Raw genomic sequence first — 16,061 nt, forward strand, 5'->3', positions numbered from 1 at the left:
ATATACAACTCAAAACAAACAAAAAATCAAAAAAAAGAAGAAAAAGTATAAAAAAACCAAGAAAATGTAAAACCTTAAGGCACCAAAAAATTACACTTACTTTTCCTGCTACGAAAGAGAGCTACAGAAATAACTAAGCTCAGAAAAAAAAAACACTGTCATAAATTAGCTCGAAAACAGTCACTAGGCTTTTTGTTGCCCTTTCGCCTTTGAGCGAGCCATGGCTCATAAGATACTTGGCAGTTGCGAAATGTGGTGGTTGAAATGAAGAGCTCTTCAGCTTATTATGGAAACAGTGAAGCAACGCAAACCAAAACAAAAGCGAAAACGCGAATGCAAAAACAAAACAAAACAAGTAAAGAATTGTCTGAAAACAGGCGCAGTGGAACTTTGAATGTACATACATATGTGTGTATACATACTTATATATAGCCGACGTTTGTTTTGGCTCATGGAGGAGGCTTTCAGCTAAGTTCTAACACTAGATCACCTGTCAGCATAGCGGTAAACAGTTTTTGTTCTTCAAAAAGTTAGGGAAACGCTGGGGGCTATATATTTTAAGGATAGTTGATGTGCTATTTCCATAATTCCATAATATTTTCACTACAATTAACTTTCACTTCACCGAATTACCTTTAGACGCCTTCGATTCGCCAAGTGTTAGCAAATGAAGTGATAGATGAATCAACGGTGTTGGTGGTGCAGGAAAAAAGCTATTAAAAATACTGCTGCTATAGCTGTTAAAATACAAAACTGGTAACATCAGTCATGCCCGACCGACTGTCGCAGTTCCTCCTGTCACTAAGCAGAGGGGACTGTAGGAGGCTGGTTGGACTGATGACGGGCCACTTTCTATGACCAAAGCACATCGAAAAGGCAGGCATCTCAGACAGTGCACTCTGCCCAGCAAGTGGAGAGGAAGATGAGACAGCGGACCACTTTCTGTGCGTCTGCCCAGCCTTCGCTCGAGCCTCAGGCTTGAGGTCTTTGGCACTGATGTGTTAAGAAGCGACCACCTTGGCTCCTTGGCACCACAAGATCTACTCAGATTTCTTCGGAGATCGAGTAGATTAAAAAAAAAATTAAAAAGGGAATCCGAGTGCAATACAGAGGACTTAATGTTGGCTGAGTGCTGTACTTGATAGTTGTCCGGACAAAAAACAAACCTTCCGAAGAGGTACAACTTCAAAACGCACCTCCATTTTGTTAGACAATCAGGCATCCTTATGCTACCTCGATCAAACATTTCCCGGAATACCTAAAGAAAAGTTAAAATTCAAGTGATATTATCCCTTTTTAAAGTTCTCCCCATTAACAGCAACGCATTTATGTCAGCTCTCGAAACATTTATGGAACTCCATTTTCGGTATAGCCCGATATAACTCTGATAGCCGTCTTTGATGTTTGCATTACTTCCTTTCGGCTTTTAAAATGCGTTCCTCGTAGTGGTTCTTCAGATAGGTCGAGTAGATTTAAAGAAAATTAAAAAGGGAATCCGAGTGCAATACAGAGGACTTAATGTTGGCTGAGTGCTGTACTTTCTAGTCTGTCCCTCGTGCATACAGGGAAACATTTGGTTGCTCCATCTCGTTACTTGTGATGTCCGTGCTATGTCAACTCCCTTTGTGCTCCCGTTCTTGTCAATGTTGTTGTAGACAAAAAACTAACAACTACAAGATGTGTGAAAACGACAGGAGCAGCAAAAACGGAGCATCACAAAGTTCAAGCAAAAAAAGTCTCCCTGTATGAACGCGGTCTAGGTCTAATGAAACTCTCTTGAAATAAAATAGGCAGTATTGAAAATATGGTTTATTATCGAACCATAATCGTGTACGGCGAATCTTACTCCATAACTTTGTTGCGGATTTCAGATGCAAACTTTTCGTCAATTGAGAAGCGACTAAACATAGCGAGCAGAGAAGTGGTGAATCGAAGACGGCTTTTATTTTTTAAAAGGGAGGAAAGGAACGAATTAAAAGGAACTTTAAAATTAGGAAGAGTTAGCAAAGCTTATTGGTTAGATAACAAAACGGTTAACAATTTTTTTTAAATAGTATACAAAACTGGAGAACTTGTGCTTTATTAGTACTAGGCTATTTAGACCGATATCAATAAAACTGGATTCTAGGCACTGCCTTTTGGGCGATGCTTTAGCGTTGTTGGGAGCCGTTTTAGCATTTTTTCGTTCAGCTATCTTTTGCCAGGTTTACTCTCAGATCCACTCGTTCAGTTTCTTTTCGAGATATCCTACAGATTTTTCGGCTGAGTCGAGGAAAACTTTTTTTGTGGAGTCACAATTACGATCATCTGAAGCTTTTACAGCGTCTGAGTACAATTTACTTTTACATTAAATTTTTTGTTGATTGCTCATTTTTTTAAGTGGAACCAGCTTTACGCGTATTAATGCAATAATCAGGTGGTGGACACTAGACACATCTACTCCTCTTTTATTTTTACAGGGAGGTGCGTCATTTTTTACTAATGGTGATGTGATATATTTGGTTCTCGGTTGCATTGTCCGGGGACACCCATGTAACTTTATGTATCCTCTTATGAGAAAACAGCGTTCCTCCTATAACGAGCTGATTTATTGTGCACAGCTCGACGAAATGTTTGCCATGAAATCACCCATTATAATCATCTTCGTGTGTATAGGATATAAGCTTGTGGAGTAGACTGTCGACAGCTTCCTTCCTCGTGGGGTCAGCTGCTTCAGGAAGGGCATAGCAGTGAATGAATGTAATATTTCTAGCCCTTCCTCGGAGTCTAGCTATGATGATCCTATTCGATATTGGTTCCCAGTTGATAAGCGCTTTGCGAGCGACAGTAGGAGTCAGTAGAAAGCCGACGCCGCTGGATTAAAGCTGTCCTGCTTCATGTTTGCTCTGAAGAAATTCAATCAACTTATTAATAACTTCGAAAGTTTACCGAGTTACCGAATTTCAGTGTTACAGAACTCGGTTCGAGACCATAATTGATTAAATGATTAGTTCTTTATCAAGACATTTATATTTACTTAAGAGTGGAAGGTGTCACACAAAATTTCGGACATCGTATTGATCAAAACTATTCCGATTCATTTCTTAAGGCATAACTAAACAGCGCCTCCTCCTTCTTATACGGATTTTTTACAATATCAAACAAGATCAGATAGATTCTCCTAAAAGCATCTGTTAAAGTTAATCAAAAAGGTGATTGAATTGCATTTCATCTCGATTCTGGGCAAATTTTTCGAAACTATGAAACAGAAAGTTGTCGGAATACTATTATTATTTTATTTAGCATTTTCGCAAATTACCGTTATATGGAAGGCATTTTGATAGTTTTCAAACACCAGCCCTAGAAATACCAGATTTTCAACCGAATTATTTCAATAAAATTAGCCTTAATTTTTGGTCGAGTTATTTGCTACTCAGACAGAGAGATGGGCAAATAAAGAAACGCCCCCAGCTAAAACGGTTAAGCTCGTCACTCTGAAAATTTTGATTGACAAACTTTAGTATATAAATATACATAATACCCTAGCCAACTATTACATAGAGGGCGTGAAATAACAAAGGCAGAAGTAGTGACCTAATACAGCAAGCAAAAATTGTATTATAACTTAAGGAAACAAGCTGGGAATGGCATATGAGCACGCTAACCACATGAGAAAAGTTGAAATAGAAAACGGGTTATTGAAATTTACACAGAACAGTATGACTCATTTATCCGAATGGTATGTACGAGGGGCGTTCGATGTATTCTCTTTCTATAAATTCGCAAAGCCCTCCGAAAAATATATTTCTTCCTAGACAGAAAAATCTGCGTTTAGTGCTGCCTTGAATTCTTTACGATAGACAATTTCTTGCATGAAGATCCCTTTTCAAATTTATAAACAAAAGGTAATCAGTTGATGATTGATTTCTTCAAAGTCAGCGGCCTTCGAAATAAGCGCTGTACGAACCAGAGCATTGTCGCAAAGAGGCAACACAGACCATCAGTTTTCCCGTAATTTTTTGCTTTAATTCTTCTTAATTGGAGCGGTAACCGATCACGCGATTTTGGCCGAGTTTACCAAAGAGCGCCAGTCGCTTCTTTCTCGTGCTAACCGGCGCCAGTTGGACACACCAAGTGGGGTTAATGCCTTTTCTACCTGAGCCTTTCAACGCAGAGGAGCCCTTCGTCTTCCTCTACTGCCACCAGCTGGTACCTCATGGAATACTTTCAGAGCCGGAGCCTTTGTATCCATTCGGACGACATGACCCAGCCAACGTAGCCGCTGAATCTTTATTCGCTGCGCAGTGTCGTGCCACTAGATGGACACTTATTTATATTATTTATTAATTTCTCGGTCATAGTGCTGAAGCTACGTTTTCTCTGAAGTAACAACACGGTTGCAAATACTCCTTGAGTTTTTTCCAAAGACCTCCAGAAACTCTTTACAGGGCTTTACTCGCACTTGCTTTTAAGGTGTCGTGAACCTTGCACTCACTTTTGAGAGATTAAGATGATCCAGAACAATAGTATTTATGGTACGAACGCATAGGTAACTCTTCGCTGCTAATAATTTGATCTTTATTGGGATGTTGCGTAGTACAAGCTTCTCAACTTTTTCACATTTTCTTTTCTGGTGGCAGTATTAGCGCCGCCTGAGTGAAAGTAATCTTAAATTCTCTCCCAGCTCCTTTGAAATTCATTGGGACACTTTTGAATTGTAGATAATGAAGGGCCAAAATCGTGGTAAACAGTCACTATTTTCACGAGAATGGGTTTTTGACTTTTTAATTTTTTCGCAAAATATTTACGTTACGATGGATTCGAGGATTGCTAGGTAACTAATACCGGAATTAAGTAATTAAAATTTCCTATTTATCCTGTTAAGTAATCTAACTATTGTTTGCAATTATTACATTACTCTTCCTTACTAGTAAATTACACTGATTCTCGGCGCATTGAACGCCCCTCGTATATGTAAATTTTATTAAATTTATTGCGTTTGTTTTTGTTTTGGGGCACCTGTACTTATTATAGCGTTTTTAAAAGTATGTTACACACAACTATTTTGCACTCACATTTCTTTTTTTCTTTTTTTCTCATTTCATTCAACTAGCCTTACCTGCCCATTTGTTTCTCAATGAACTAGAGCTGTGCCACCTTGACAAATGAGAAGTCAAGAAGTCATTAACATCATAAATGTTGCACGCATACTTACCACGAGCATGCATATTTATACGTGTATGTATGTATATGGCTGTGTTAAGCTTTTGCGTAAGAACACATTTTCACCAACGGCTTGGGCGATAAAGTGCCGCCTACAGGTACCGAGGTATAAAAATGTAACTTAAACAAAAACAAAAATGTATTTGATTACTTAACAAAGGCTAAAAACGGCCATTAGTCTCTCGGTCGCTCTTATATTTACTCCCTTGATATTTTGTAGTTTTATCGCACTTGACATACCTGCCAAGTCCAATTACTCGTATACACCAGCAAAACCAACAACCGGCTAACTGACCAGCCTTACGAACCCATCAATCAATATGCAAATTTTTTGTGACAACCACCAAGAAGCCAAACAAATGAAAAATAGAATGAATGACGTTGGGAAGTGTGCTCTAGCGTACTATAGTTGCTCGACTAAAAAGGGTAGGTCATCGACTAGTTTCGTGTTTTTCTTAATCATATGTTTTTTTACTATTTCGAAAAGTGGCAGAAATTCAGTGTTATATTTTCACGGTTATTGAAATTGATCGCCCTGCTTTTGAATCGCGAAAAATGGATGGAGTGTGGCCGAAATAGTGCGAATTTAGGGAGAACAATCAGTTGAGATAAAGCACCAACGGCGCCTTATAAATAAAGCTAAACTTATAAATAAAGTTCGAGAAATTGGCACGTAATAGTTGTTAATAAAAGCATGCAGTCCAGTCCTCATGTATGACCGGTTCGCTCAGCCCCAAAAATATTGTTGCTGTTGCTCTGTCACTCCCCATTAACCGCACTGGACTAAGAATTCTGCTTCAGACCTCGCCTTAAGATTCAATTATCTCAGAATTTAAAGCCAAGTGATTTAGAGGTTCACTTGAATAGAGGCGCTCCAAAATTGCCCACTAAAGATGTGAAAAGGGATCGTTTTTAAGCATTCATTTTGTTTCGTCGAAAACCTCTTAATTCTAATAAAATTGAAAAGCAGAAAGGTTTAACAGATCAGGAAGAAGGACAAATCGATATCTTGACTTCTGAGGGACTATCAAATCGTCAAATTATCAAAAAGATTGATCGAAGTTCAAACGTTGTGAATCTTTAAGTGAAACAAGGTGCTTCCTATGGTAAGAACGAGAAAGACAGAACAGCGATGGCTTTGCATCGAATTCCGCCCTTTCAAAAGCAAAAATTAAAGAAATGGCAAATGCTGCAGGCAGCAAATCCACGCTACAAAGGCCTATCCTAAGAGCGGCACATCTGAAACATAAAAAATTGCAAAAATAAACATATTTGAATAAATTGCGCAAAGAACACCACCTCGATTTTACTAGGGGCCTCATGGCTTGGAGTTCTGTTACAAATAACCATCACGGTGAATGGAACAGGGTAGTATTTATTGATGAAAACAAGTTCAATTTGGATTAGCCGAATGGATACAATTCTATTTCCATTCCATTTCATTCCTAGAAAGGAGGTACTTGAGTTAACATCGTAGCCGTGAATGTGGTGTTATGATATGGAGAGCAATATCGTACTATGGCGCGTGTGAACTGAAAATCGGAAACTACAAAATTACGGGAAACAGTTATAGAACTCTGTTCGAGTAACCTTTTCCCGAGATTTGTGAATTATTTGGGCTTATTCAATTGGATCTCTCAACAGTATAATCCATCTATACACTCTTTAAGTGTAATCAAAATTTGTATTGCGTCTCAAAATAATAAATGTAGAAAAAAGCAAATTTCCTATACATATTTATTATAATTTTTTCGTATTTGGTTAGTGCATCTATTCACGGGGTTCAAGCACAGTATTACAATTGCTGAAGATTGGATAATATTTTGATGCATGTTTATGTTCGGGAAAAGTACAGTCTTCACTTGAATTATTAGAAAACCTTGGATCAAATACGATTGTTTTAATAACCATTTTATTATTCAATTAACATTATTGCCTATATTGAAGTGAACCGAACTGCATATAATAACTTAATGTGGTGTCAAAAATTTGTGAAGTTGCATTAAATTTTGTTCAAAATTTTCTCCGAATGAAAAGAGTAAAACTAGTCAAGTTTTCTCCAAATACCGTACGCACCCTGTATGTTGTGGAAAACTTCACTTTCTGTGGTTTATTGTTCCATAGTTTAGATGGAGGCACATCAGTACCACCAAGGTGCTGTAGCCGTTTTCTGCCTACTGCAGGACATTCACAAAGAATGTTTTCTGAATTTTCAGTGTCAATTTAAAAGTCTTAAGTCTACCCTGCTAAGTGAAATTCAGAAATTGCTCTGCCCGGTGTTACTAATTGTTTCGCTAGTCGCTGACCGATAGAGTTTTGCCAGTGTTCAACGAACTTCTTCACCTTCCACCTCCTTACAAGTGCATTGGTGTGGTCCATTGTAACTCCACAGAAAAGTTCAGACCCAATTAGGGGCATATTTGCCTCTTTTTCGGCAAAGATGGTCCGCTATTTCATTTTCCTCGTGTCCTTTGTGGAACAACAGGTTACTGTGTTATAGTTATTTAAAGTTATTTATTAAATTCGGTTGCCGTAATCGTGAGATTATACGCCAGTGAAGCAATCTCTTCATTTTTCAATACACTATGCTTTATCTTACCCTTCTCTGCACCATATATTATCATAATTTTCAAAATATTTAGCATTAGTGCACTTTGTTTAACTAGACTTCTGCTGAACAACTTACCTGGAAAGATAAAAAGAAATGGGAAGGTAAAATTAGTTGCGGAAGGTAAAATTGGTTCAATTTGTAACTAATATAAATCGAAATGAAATTTAACTTTTCTTATTCCTTATTATTTCAGGTTAAAAAACCATTTTTTCTTTTATAAAATTGCACATATAAATGTGCCCACTGCTGCGCATATTTCGAGCCATTATTATAATATTCATAACAGCTAGCAGATCAGCAAAAAAAAAACACAAATCCAGTAGTCACTTTGAAATAAAAATTTTAAATTTATACCAATTTTTTGTATACCTGTGTAATACAAAATAGTCATTTTACACTACTGCGGAATTTTAAGAATTTTCGGGTTTAAAAGTCTAAAATTAGGTTGAACACCATGATTAATCACAAATTCCGAAGCCATCATATAATGGTGCAAGGCTACAGAGGTAAGATTAAATAAAATTAAAAAAAAATTAAATAAAAAATGACTTTGAGTGATGAAATTTTTTGACGTTTCTGGTGGCGCAAAATTAATCATCCAGTTTTGTATTTGAAAATTATTAAATAAAATTAAAAAAAAATTAAAAATTAAATAAAAAAATGACTTTGAGTGATGAAATTTTTTGACGTTTCTGGTGGCGCAAAATTAATCATCCGGCTGAAAATTATTAAAAAAAATTAAAAAAATAATAAATAAAGAAATTATATTGAGTGATGACTTTTGACCTTTACGCCCGCCATTGCTTGTCTGTTTTTATACAGCAGCTCTACACTTCACAAATTTCAATTATGATTGACGTACTGCACTATTTGTAAAAAATATAAATAATCCGATAGCATGATTAATTTTGTGTCACTTCGTATGATAATCAAAATGTGTCTTTAAAATATGCCTTCCTCCATAGGCTTAAACTTTTTATTCAATTTCAACTTTTCCTCATTACGAGCTGGCATACATATCTCGAATTTGCTATTAAATAAGTTTGCACTTTTCATTTCGAATTAATAAAGCAATCAATTTTGCATTGTAAAATAGTTCCACTTGACTTAAATAATTGAGTAATGAAACTTCTGCCTGCTGTGGCTCTGCTTTCTGTGACCTTTTGATATTTTTTAACTCAAACACTGACCTTCGTCATTTCTTCGCACAGAGAGCGGGCCTCAAAGGTGCCCACTCTAGCCAGCCTTCCAGTTTCCCATGAATTCTCTGTAATCGAATTCCTATTATCTACATAGCAAATTACCGAACACATTCAAAAATACATAACGCACCAACATTTACTAAGCACTCACGAGCATCCAACTTGCCGCGCTTTAGCAACTCTACATTTGTCTCTCTAACATGGCACACATACTAACACACTTTAACCCACATCATTTGTGAGTTGTTCCTTTGAAATTGGCTTAGCATTTCTCATACTACTACACATAAATACTACTACACACGGCAAGCGTCGCCACGCCAACGATTCGGTTTACAAGTGAGCCAATAGATGTTTCACATCAAAAATACTAAATTGGAACATGAACATGATAACTAGTGTAGCTTTATTATCTTGCCAAAAGACCATAGAACGCAGGTGAAGTCTTTCTCCGGAAAACACTTACTGGTTGAATAGCATCATTATCAGACCTATCCTTTTTTACGGGATTATAGACCAGTGGACTCTCTTGGTGGGCTCTCGGCAAAACTCCGATTAGAAAAAAGCTTCAAAAAGTTCAACACATGGCGCTTATATGTATTACGAGTAGCGGCGCTCTTAGAACCACACCTTCTGATGCTCTGAATACTCTATCCTTGTTACCTTTACTAGAGTTGGTTGCTAAACAGAATGCTGCCCGGCGTGCCGCAACTAATCAATGGCACGATTTAGGTGTTGGACACTCGGCCATAGCAATCGGTCTGGGTCCAAAAAAATGCTTCGGACTATTATTTGGATTAACCATATTTTAATGGATTATTTAGTACTAGAATTCCAGTTAGACGTGAGTAGGTTGACAACATACCTGGTCGGGAAAACTGTTTATGCTGTTTTACTGATGGCTCAAAGTTTGACCATAAAGTTGGATTTGGCGTATACTGTAAGACGCCAAAAGTAAGCGTGTCGACTCGTCTCCTCAAGCACTGTAGCGTATTTGAGGCCGGAATTCTACCCATTAATAAGGCAAATGTCTGGTTAAGCAAAAATTTGACTATTTTTAGAGAAGTCTCTATTTATGCTGACAGCCCAGCGGCAATTAAATTTCTTGGTGAGGTTGTCACCAGATGACGGAATGTTTCCTCACCCATTTGATATGGGGGCCAGAGCTTAGTGACATACCAGGGAATTGTGAAGCGGAAAATTTTGCGAGAGAGGGCACAACCACTCGCTTTCCTCTTGGTATGGAGATTGTAGGTACCATACTCCTCTCGACCTAGAAACTGCGAACATGAGATGGTTTGATAATCTGACATGTAACACTACAAAATTAATTTGGCTGGTATAGGACATCAGCCGCTTACTTAAGAGGATAAGGAAAAAGATATATGCTAGTTGCTTAGATAACAGGGCACTGCCTTCTTGGTCGGCATGCTTACAGATTGAACGTACCTCTCTTCGGTTATTGTGGAAGAACAAGTAGGAGGAAGAGTATGCCAGACATTTTACATGTTCCTCTCCTGCGTGGCATGCCACTAGGTTTAGGTACTTTGGCTTATCGTTCTTGAGTGATACAGGTGATCTTACGGATAAAAGTGTGAACCAGATCAATGGGTGTGCACTTAAAATAAAATGGTTTCACAAGTAGTAGCAGGTAAACTGCCATTGTGGTATCACAATGGACCGGCAAAGATCAAAGTGAGTTGGTTTAAAGACCAACTGTTATTTGTACCAACCTACCCATCATGGTTAACCAAAATAAAAAAAAACATACGGTTTTTGGAACCACGCACATTTTTGAATATCCCTAATACGCATTACTACCAAATTTTATAAAAAAAAATAAATAAATAAAATAATTACTAGATAATATTATTTTGTTTTTGCTAGTTTTTATAAAAATATAATGCATTCTACAACAAAAACCATTTAACTCTAAACTCGCAAACTTTATACAAAATTCACAAAAATTTAACATATCTAGCAAAAAAAAATATTAAATAAAATAATAAATAATATAGAAATAAATTTTTAGAAAAAGTTTTATGTGGCTAAAAATTCATGTTGATTTTTAACAATTTTCGCTCGCTGAGGTTAAGTGGTTGATAACTCCACTGGATGCAGTTTCTTTCATTCTACTACAACGCCTTTGTGAAAAAGAATGTTTCACATACATACCCTGTGATCAAAAAGTACCGGGAATGTTTAATTTGAACGAACCGCGCACGTGGAAACCGGTCCATATTTTTTTCTGATCATTAGTGTCGGCCTGGCTGGCTAGGAAATGTGGGCAAACAATTCTTGGATTTTGCATGATGATAACGCGCCATCGCAACGAGCCCAAATTGTGCTGGATAATTTGATCAAATACCAAGTAAATACCATTGTGCAAACACCGTATTCATCAGATATGGCCCCATGCGATTTCTTTTTGTTTCCAAAGTGGAAGCTGAAGAAGGAGATTCCAGTCGATAGAGGAGATCAAAGAGCATGCGAGGAAGGAGCTGAAGCCCATCCCTTCGTCGGTCTACCAGGGGTACAGGTGCATGGAGGACTGGGTGAAACGTTGGCACATGTGTGTTGCTTCAGACGGGTCATATTTTGAAGGAGACAAAAAAAAAAATTTGCCTAAAATTCAACTCTGCTTTGCTTTATTTAAACATATGTAAATATGTATGTATAATAAATATGGCACTCAAATTTAGCACTGCAGCATCGAACGCAACCTACATAAACAAAATGTTGTCTTAGACAAATTTCGGTCACAAAATTATTTGAATACAATTTTTAATAGAATTTTGTGAGTGCAAAGTAATCTTTGGAGGTAACCACAATTCATATGAAATCAGTTTTGCAAAACGTATTTACTAAATAATTTCTTGCATATTTTATTTAGTGTACTAAGTCCACAAACCCATAACCCCGGGGATGCTATCATTTCATCAGACTATTAAGCACGTTCGCCTACTCAGATTTCTCAAGCATTTTACTCAAATGAACTTAGAGCTTCTTGTTTTTGAATAATTGCAAGTAAAAAAGTAAACATCAGAATTTTACATGAATGTATTTGTGTGGCGGCCTGTTGTGTATGAAAAATGAAAGTTCTGTCACTTTGCGTGTACTCGTACAACCAACCAACCCACCAACCAACCAACCAGTGGCAGACAATGATTTACTACAAACAGGCACTATGGAATGCACATCATATAGCCAGGCATTCAGACCGAATACCTCAGGGAAACCACAACCAGGAATTTCGAGTCGACAGTCAAAATCCAAGAGCAGTGAGTCGGCCAGAAGGTAAGCGAGGCAGACTTGAGCACCAGAAAAGCTGCGAGGCCACAAGCCTGCTTAACTGACTGACAGTCAAGTGGTAAACAATGCAACTGACAAATAACAATTCTGTGTGCGAAGAGTGATAAGTATTTTTTTGTGACTCGAGCTCACGTCGCACTCAGCTGCTTAGCTGTCACTCGACGATATGCGAAATGGGAAATGTGACCAGCAAATTCTTAAGTACTCACATATATAGAGGCATACACATACATATAGAAGTATGACATGTGCAAAAAATGTTGGTTTGGCTACTAACAACATATCTACGTACCTACGCATATTTACATTTATACGAGCATATGCATGTATGCATTATATGTATATGTATTCGTTTGCATGCCATATTTTATATAACTCAGAAATCATAAACCAACTGTAGGTAGACACAAATTTGTGCAAAATGATATTGGACCCGAACGATTGGTTGAGTGAAGCGATTTGTGCTTTTTCTTTTTGGACTCTGCTATGCTCTCAATGTTTCAACTTCACTCCTATCAGAATTGAACGTAACATAAATAAAAATGTATGACTTCATCGTTACCGAGAAAAACTTGTTTTTGTGTACGAGCTGCTACCAAAGTCTGTTATTAGAGGTAGGTAAATTGGTAAATCTACACCACTTTAAAATTCACAGAATCTACGGGAATAGCAGAAAAATGTAGAAATATTGGTACACGAAATTAAGTTAGTAAATTGAATAACAGTTGTGGCGAAAAAACGTGAAACCAAAAAATATTAGAGTTATAATGCTCCAAACATTTTTGAATACTCACTTCAAGGGCACTGACCTTTGCATAAACTTCGCTGCATGCTATGCATATTTCATTCTAAGAATTTCTAATTTTGCGTAAATTAAACAGAAATTTAACAATTCATGGGAATGTTCGATACTTTTTTACTTTTATGAAAAAAAAAACACCCACGCCGTTAGCAATAAAAAAAAAAATACAAAAATCAAAGCGATTTTTGAGCCACTTTAAACCTGCACTTATTTATAATTTAAGGGATTAGGTATAGAGGAGATTTTCACAAAATTGGACTTTTTTTGCTTTTTCTCAAAGTATAACATCTTAAAAATATTGTGTGAAAATTTGAAGTGAATCCGACAAATACTTTTAAGTTATTCAACTATTAACAAAGGCCGCTCGGGCGCTCCGGAAATCGATAGTAAAACTTTAAATGGGTTTTTTTGAACTGGTGATCACTGTAACTTAAAAACCGCTTGGCTTTCAATAAAATGGATAGTATATTACTTTTGAAGAACATGTCTGATCGAAAGATATTTTTTTCAAAAATTTCGATTTTTTTTTTAATTGTCAGTTTTTTCTCGAAAATTTGAACAGTATTGGCTGAGGTCGCCACATTGTTAATTTTGAAAAAAAAAGCTTCGATCAGGCACAAGATTACCTACATATTAATAAAACTTATTTCTCTTGTCCGAATGATTTTAGATGAATCTCCAAGAACTTGTGATGATCACCAGAGGAACTTCTTTAGAAACGGGCTCCACACGAACAACGATAACTTTTACAATTAATTATTTTTTTTTTCAGCCTTCAAACTGTCATATTTATTTATTTGTTTATATAAATTGTACATAGTAAGACTAAGGTCTTTTAATAGTACTTCAACAATATTATAAACAACTGGAATATTTTTAACATACAACTTTCTTAATCTAAATTTTACACCAGTTCATTTACAAATCAATCCAATATATTTAACTTAACTATAATAATGAGAAGAAAAGAAGCAATAGGAAAAGAAAAGAAGGATTTAGAAAAGAAAAAACAAAAGTAGTGATTAGAGAATGATGGTAGGTAAATAAATTTTGGAACGATGAATTTGTTGTGTCTGCGAGACCTTACTGGTATCAACTTCTCTGTCCGATAGGGAGGAGACTTGAATAATGTAAGTTTCCACAAAAAAATGCAATTTCTAGCAGACAAATAACTATTAAGGCAACAGCCCAGTAACCTTGATCGCCATGCAGAGATATGGTCATATCTGCCAATCCCATATACATACCGCGTGGCGTTATTAAATGCCACATTAAGTTTATGGCAAGATGTGGAGTCGAGTTTGCTGTATACCACCTCCGAGTACGTAATGAGAGGCATAATTAGCTGGAGAACTAATTTGCGCCTCGTTTTCTCTGGCGTGAATGTTGCAGAGACTCTCAGTTTACGCAATGTAGCATAAATGTTCCCCACAACCCTATTTATATGGTCAGCACAGGTAAGTTTTGTGTTGAGAATAAACCCCAAGTTTTTTACCTTATCCATAAAGGAACTTGTACCTATCCACAATTTAGGGATATTGTCAACATGCACAACACTATTACATCAAGTTTTCGCAAACTTTGGAAAATGTGGGCAGTATGCTGATATGTCTATAGTCACCAGCATAAATAGCATTTGCCTTTTTTGCGACTGGGAAAACTATAGCCTTTTTCCATACTGCTGGGAAACATGAACTAGTCAAGCAATGGTTTATTATATGGGTAAGGGGTCCTATTATATATTGGATCGCCTACAGCATTCGACTTTATTTTGGATAAAGGTTTCAGGACATCTACCCACTAACTGTCATAAATTGAAACTGTTCTTATAGAGTAGCACAAGATGAGGAATCTTTTAAAATAGAGCACAATTTGTTTTCTTACCAACACTAATAAAGTAGTCATTAAGTTCATCAAGGTCAATTTCACATTCGGGACTTTTCTTGCCATGAATTTTAAATTTTTTTAGGTTGCGCCACAGTTCTCTTCTCGCCAAGAAGTATCCGTCAAGTTTTTTCTCCACTTAGCATAATACTTGTTGCGCTTTCTAATGTCAGCTCGAACTTTCGAGTTGTACCAAGGACATGAACTATTTAAAACATTTACAGAACGAAGCGGAACATGCATGTTAAATAATGAGGATAGGTTACAGTTGAGGAAGTCAAGTTTATTATCAACAGAACTAAGGAAACAGCATTCATTCTAATTTATAGAACCCATGTCTGAATACAAAGAATTAACATTCAACGATTTAAAATCACGATACTCGTAGGTGGCACCTAAATTTGGACGATTCATCCCAACATCTAAGGTACAAAATATTAAGTCATGGTCAGATACTTATTATTATTTTTTTTAATGAAATTTTGGTTAAAGTCAAGTCGAAATATGATGCATTAATGCATGTTTTTATTTTTTGAAGTGAAAACTTCTTTAGAATCGTTGGGAGTGATTTGAGGAAAAGTGAAACGAAAAAAGCGACCAACTTGGCTACGAAGCGTTATATTATATGTTGATATAAAAGTAGCGACGAACTAAAAAAAAATAACTTTTATTTTTTCTTTTTCTTGTGATTCGAACCAAGGATTTTGGATCGGAAGCTCACATTGCTAGTCGCTCGGCTACCGCGCCATGCTGTCGTCGTTGGCCTAAAAGTTATTTAGTTACGAAGCGTTATATTATATGTTGATATAAATAATTTTTGTGAGCGTGTAATTCTCAAAAGTTTTATTAGGTTTATTATTTAAAATGTATTGACTAGGTAGTGTGGTTATCAGCTTAACATCTGATAGATCCTCCATCGGAGGACAACAAATGTTAAACTGATTTTTGGAAATGGGCGGAGTGTTTTAGGGGCGGCTTGCTCCTTCTCTGCCACGGGTTGGCCCGGTATTGCATTACCGCCGGGATTTCGGCTTTGAATAAATACAAG

The 16,061-nt window shown here is 36.7% G+C and overlaps 1 pseudogene; it reads left to right on the forward strand.

Moving 5' to 3' along the window:
- Positions 1-15,867: 15,867 nt before the first annotated feature.
- LOC129243250 (U2 spliceosomal RNA) lies at positions 15,868-16,054 on the forward strand (annotated as a pseudogene).
- The last annotated feature ends 7 nt before the right edge of the window (positions 16,055-16,061 follow it).

The sequence above is a fragment of the Anastrepha obliqua genome, chromosome 3, assembly GCF_027943255.1.
Source record: "Anastrepha obliqua isolate idAnaObli1 chromosome 3, idAnaObli1_1.0, whole genome shotgun sequence".
Lineage (NCBI taxonomy): Eukaryota > Metazoa > Arthropoda > Insecta > Diptera > Tephritidae > Anastrepha > Anastrepha obliqua.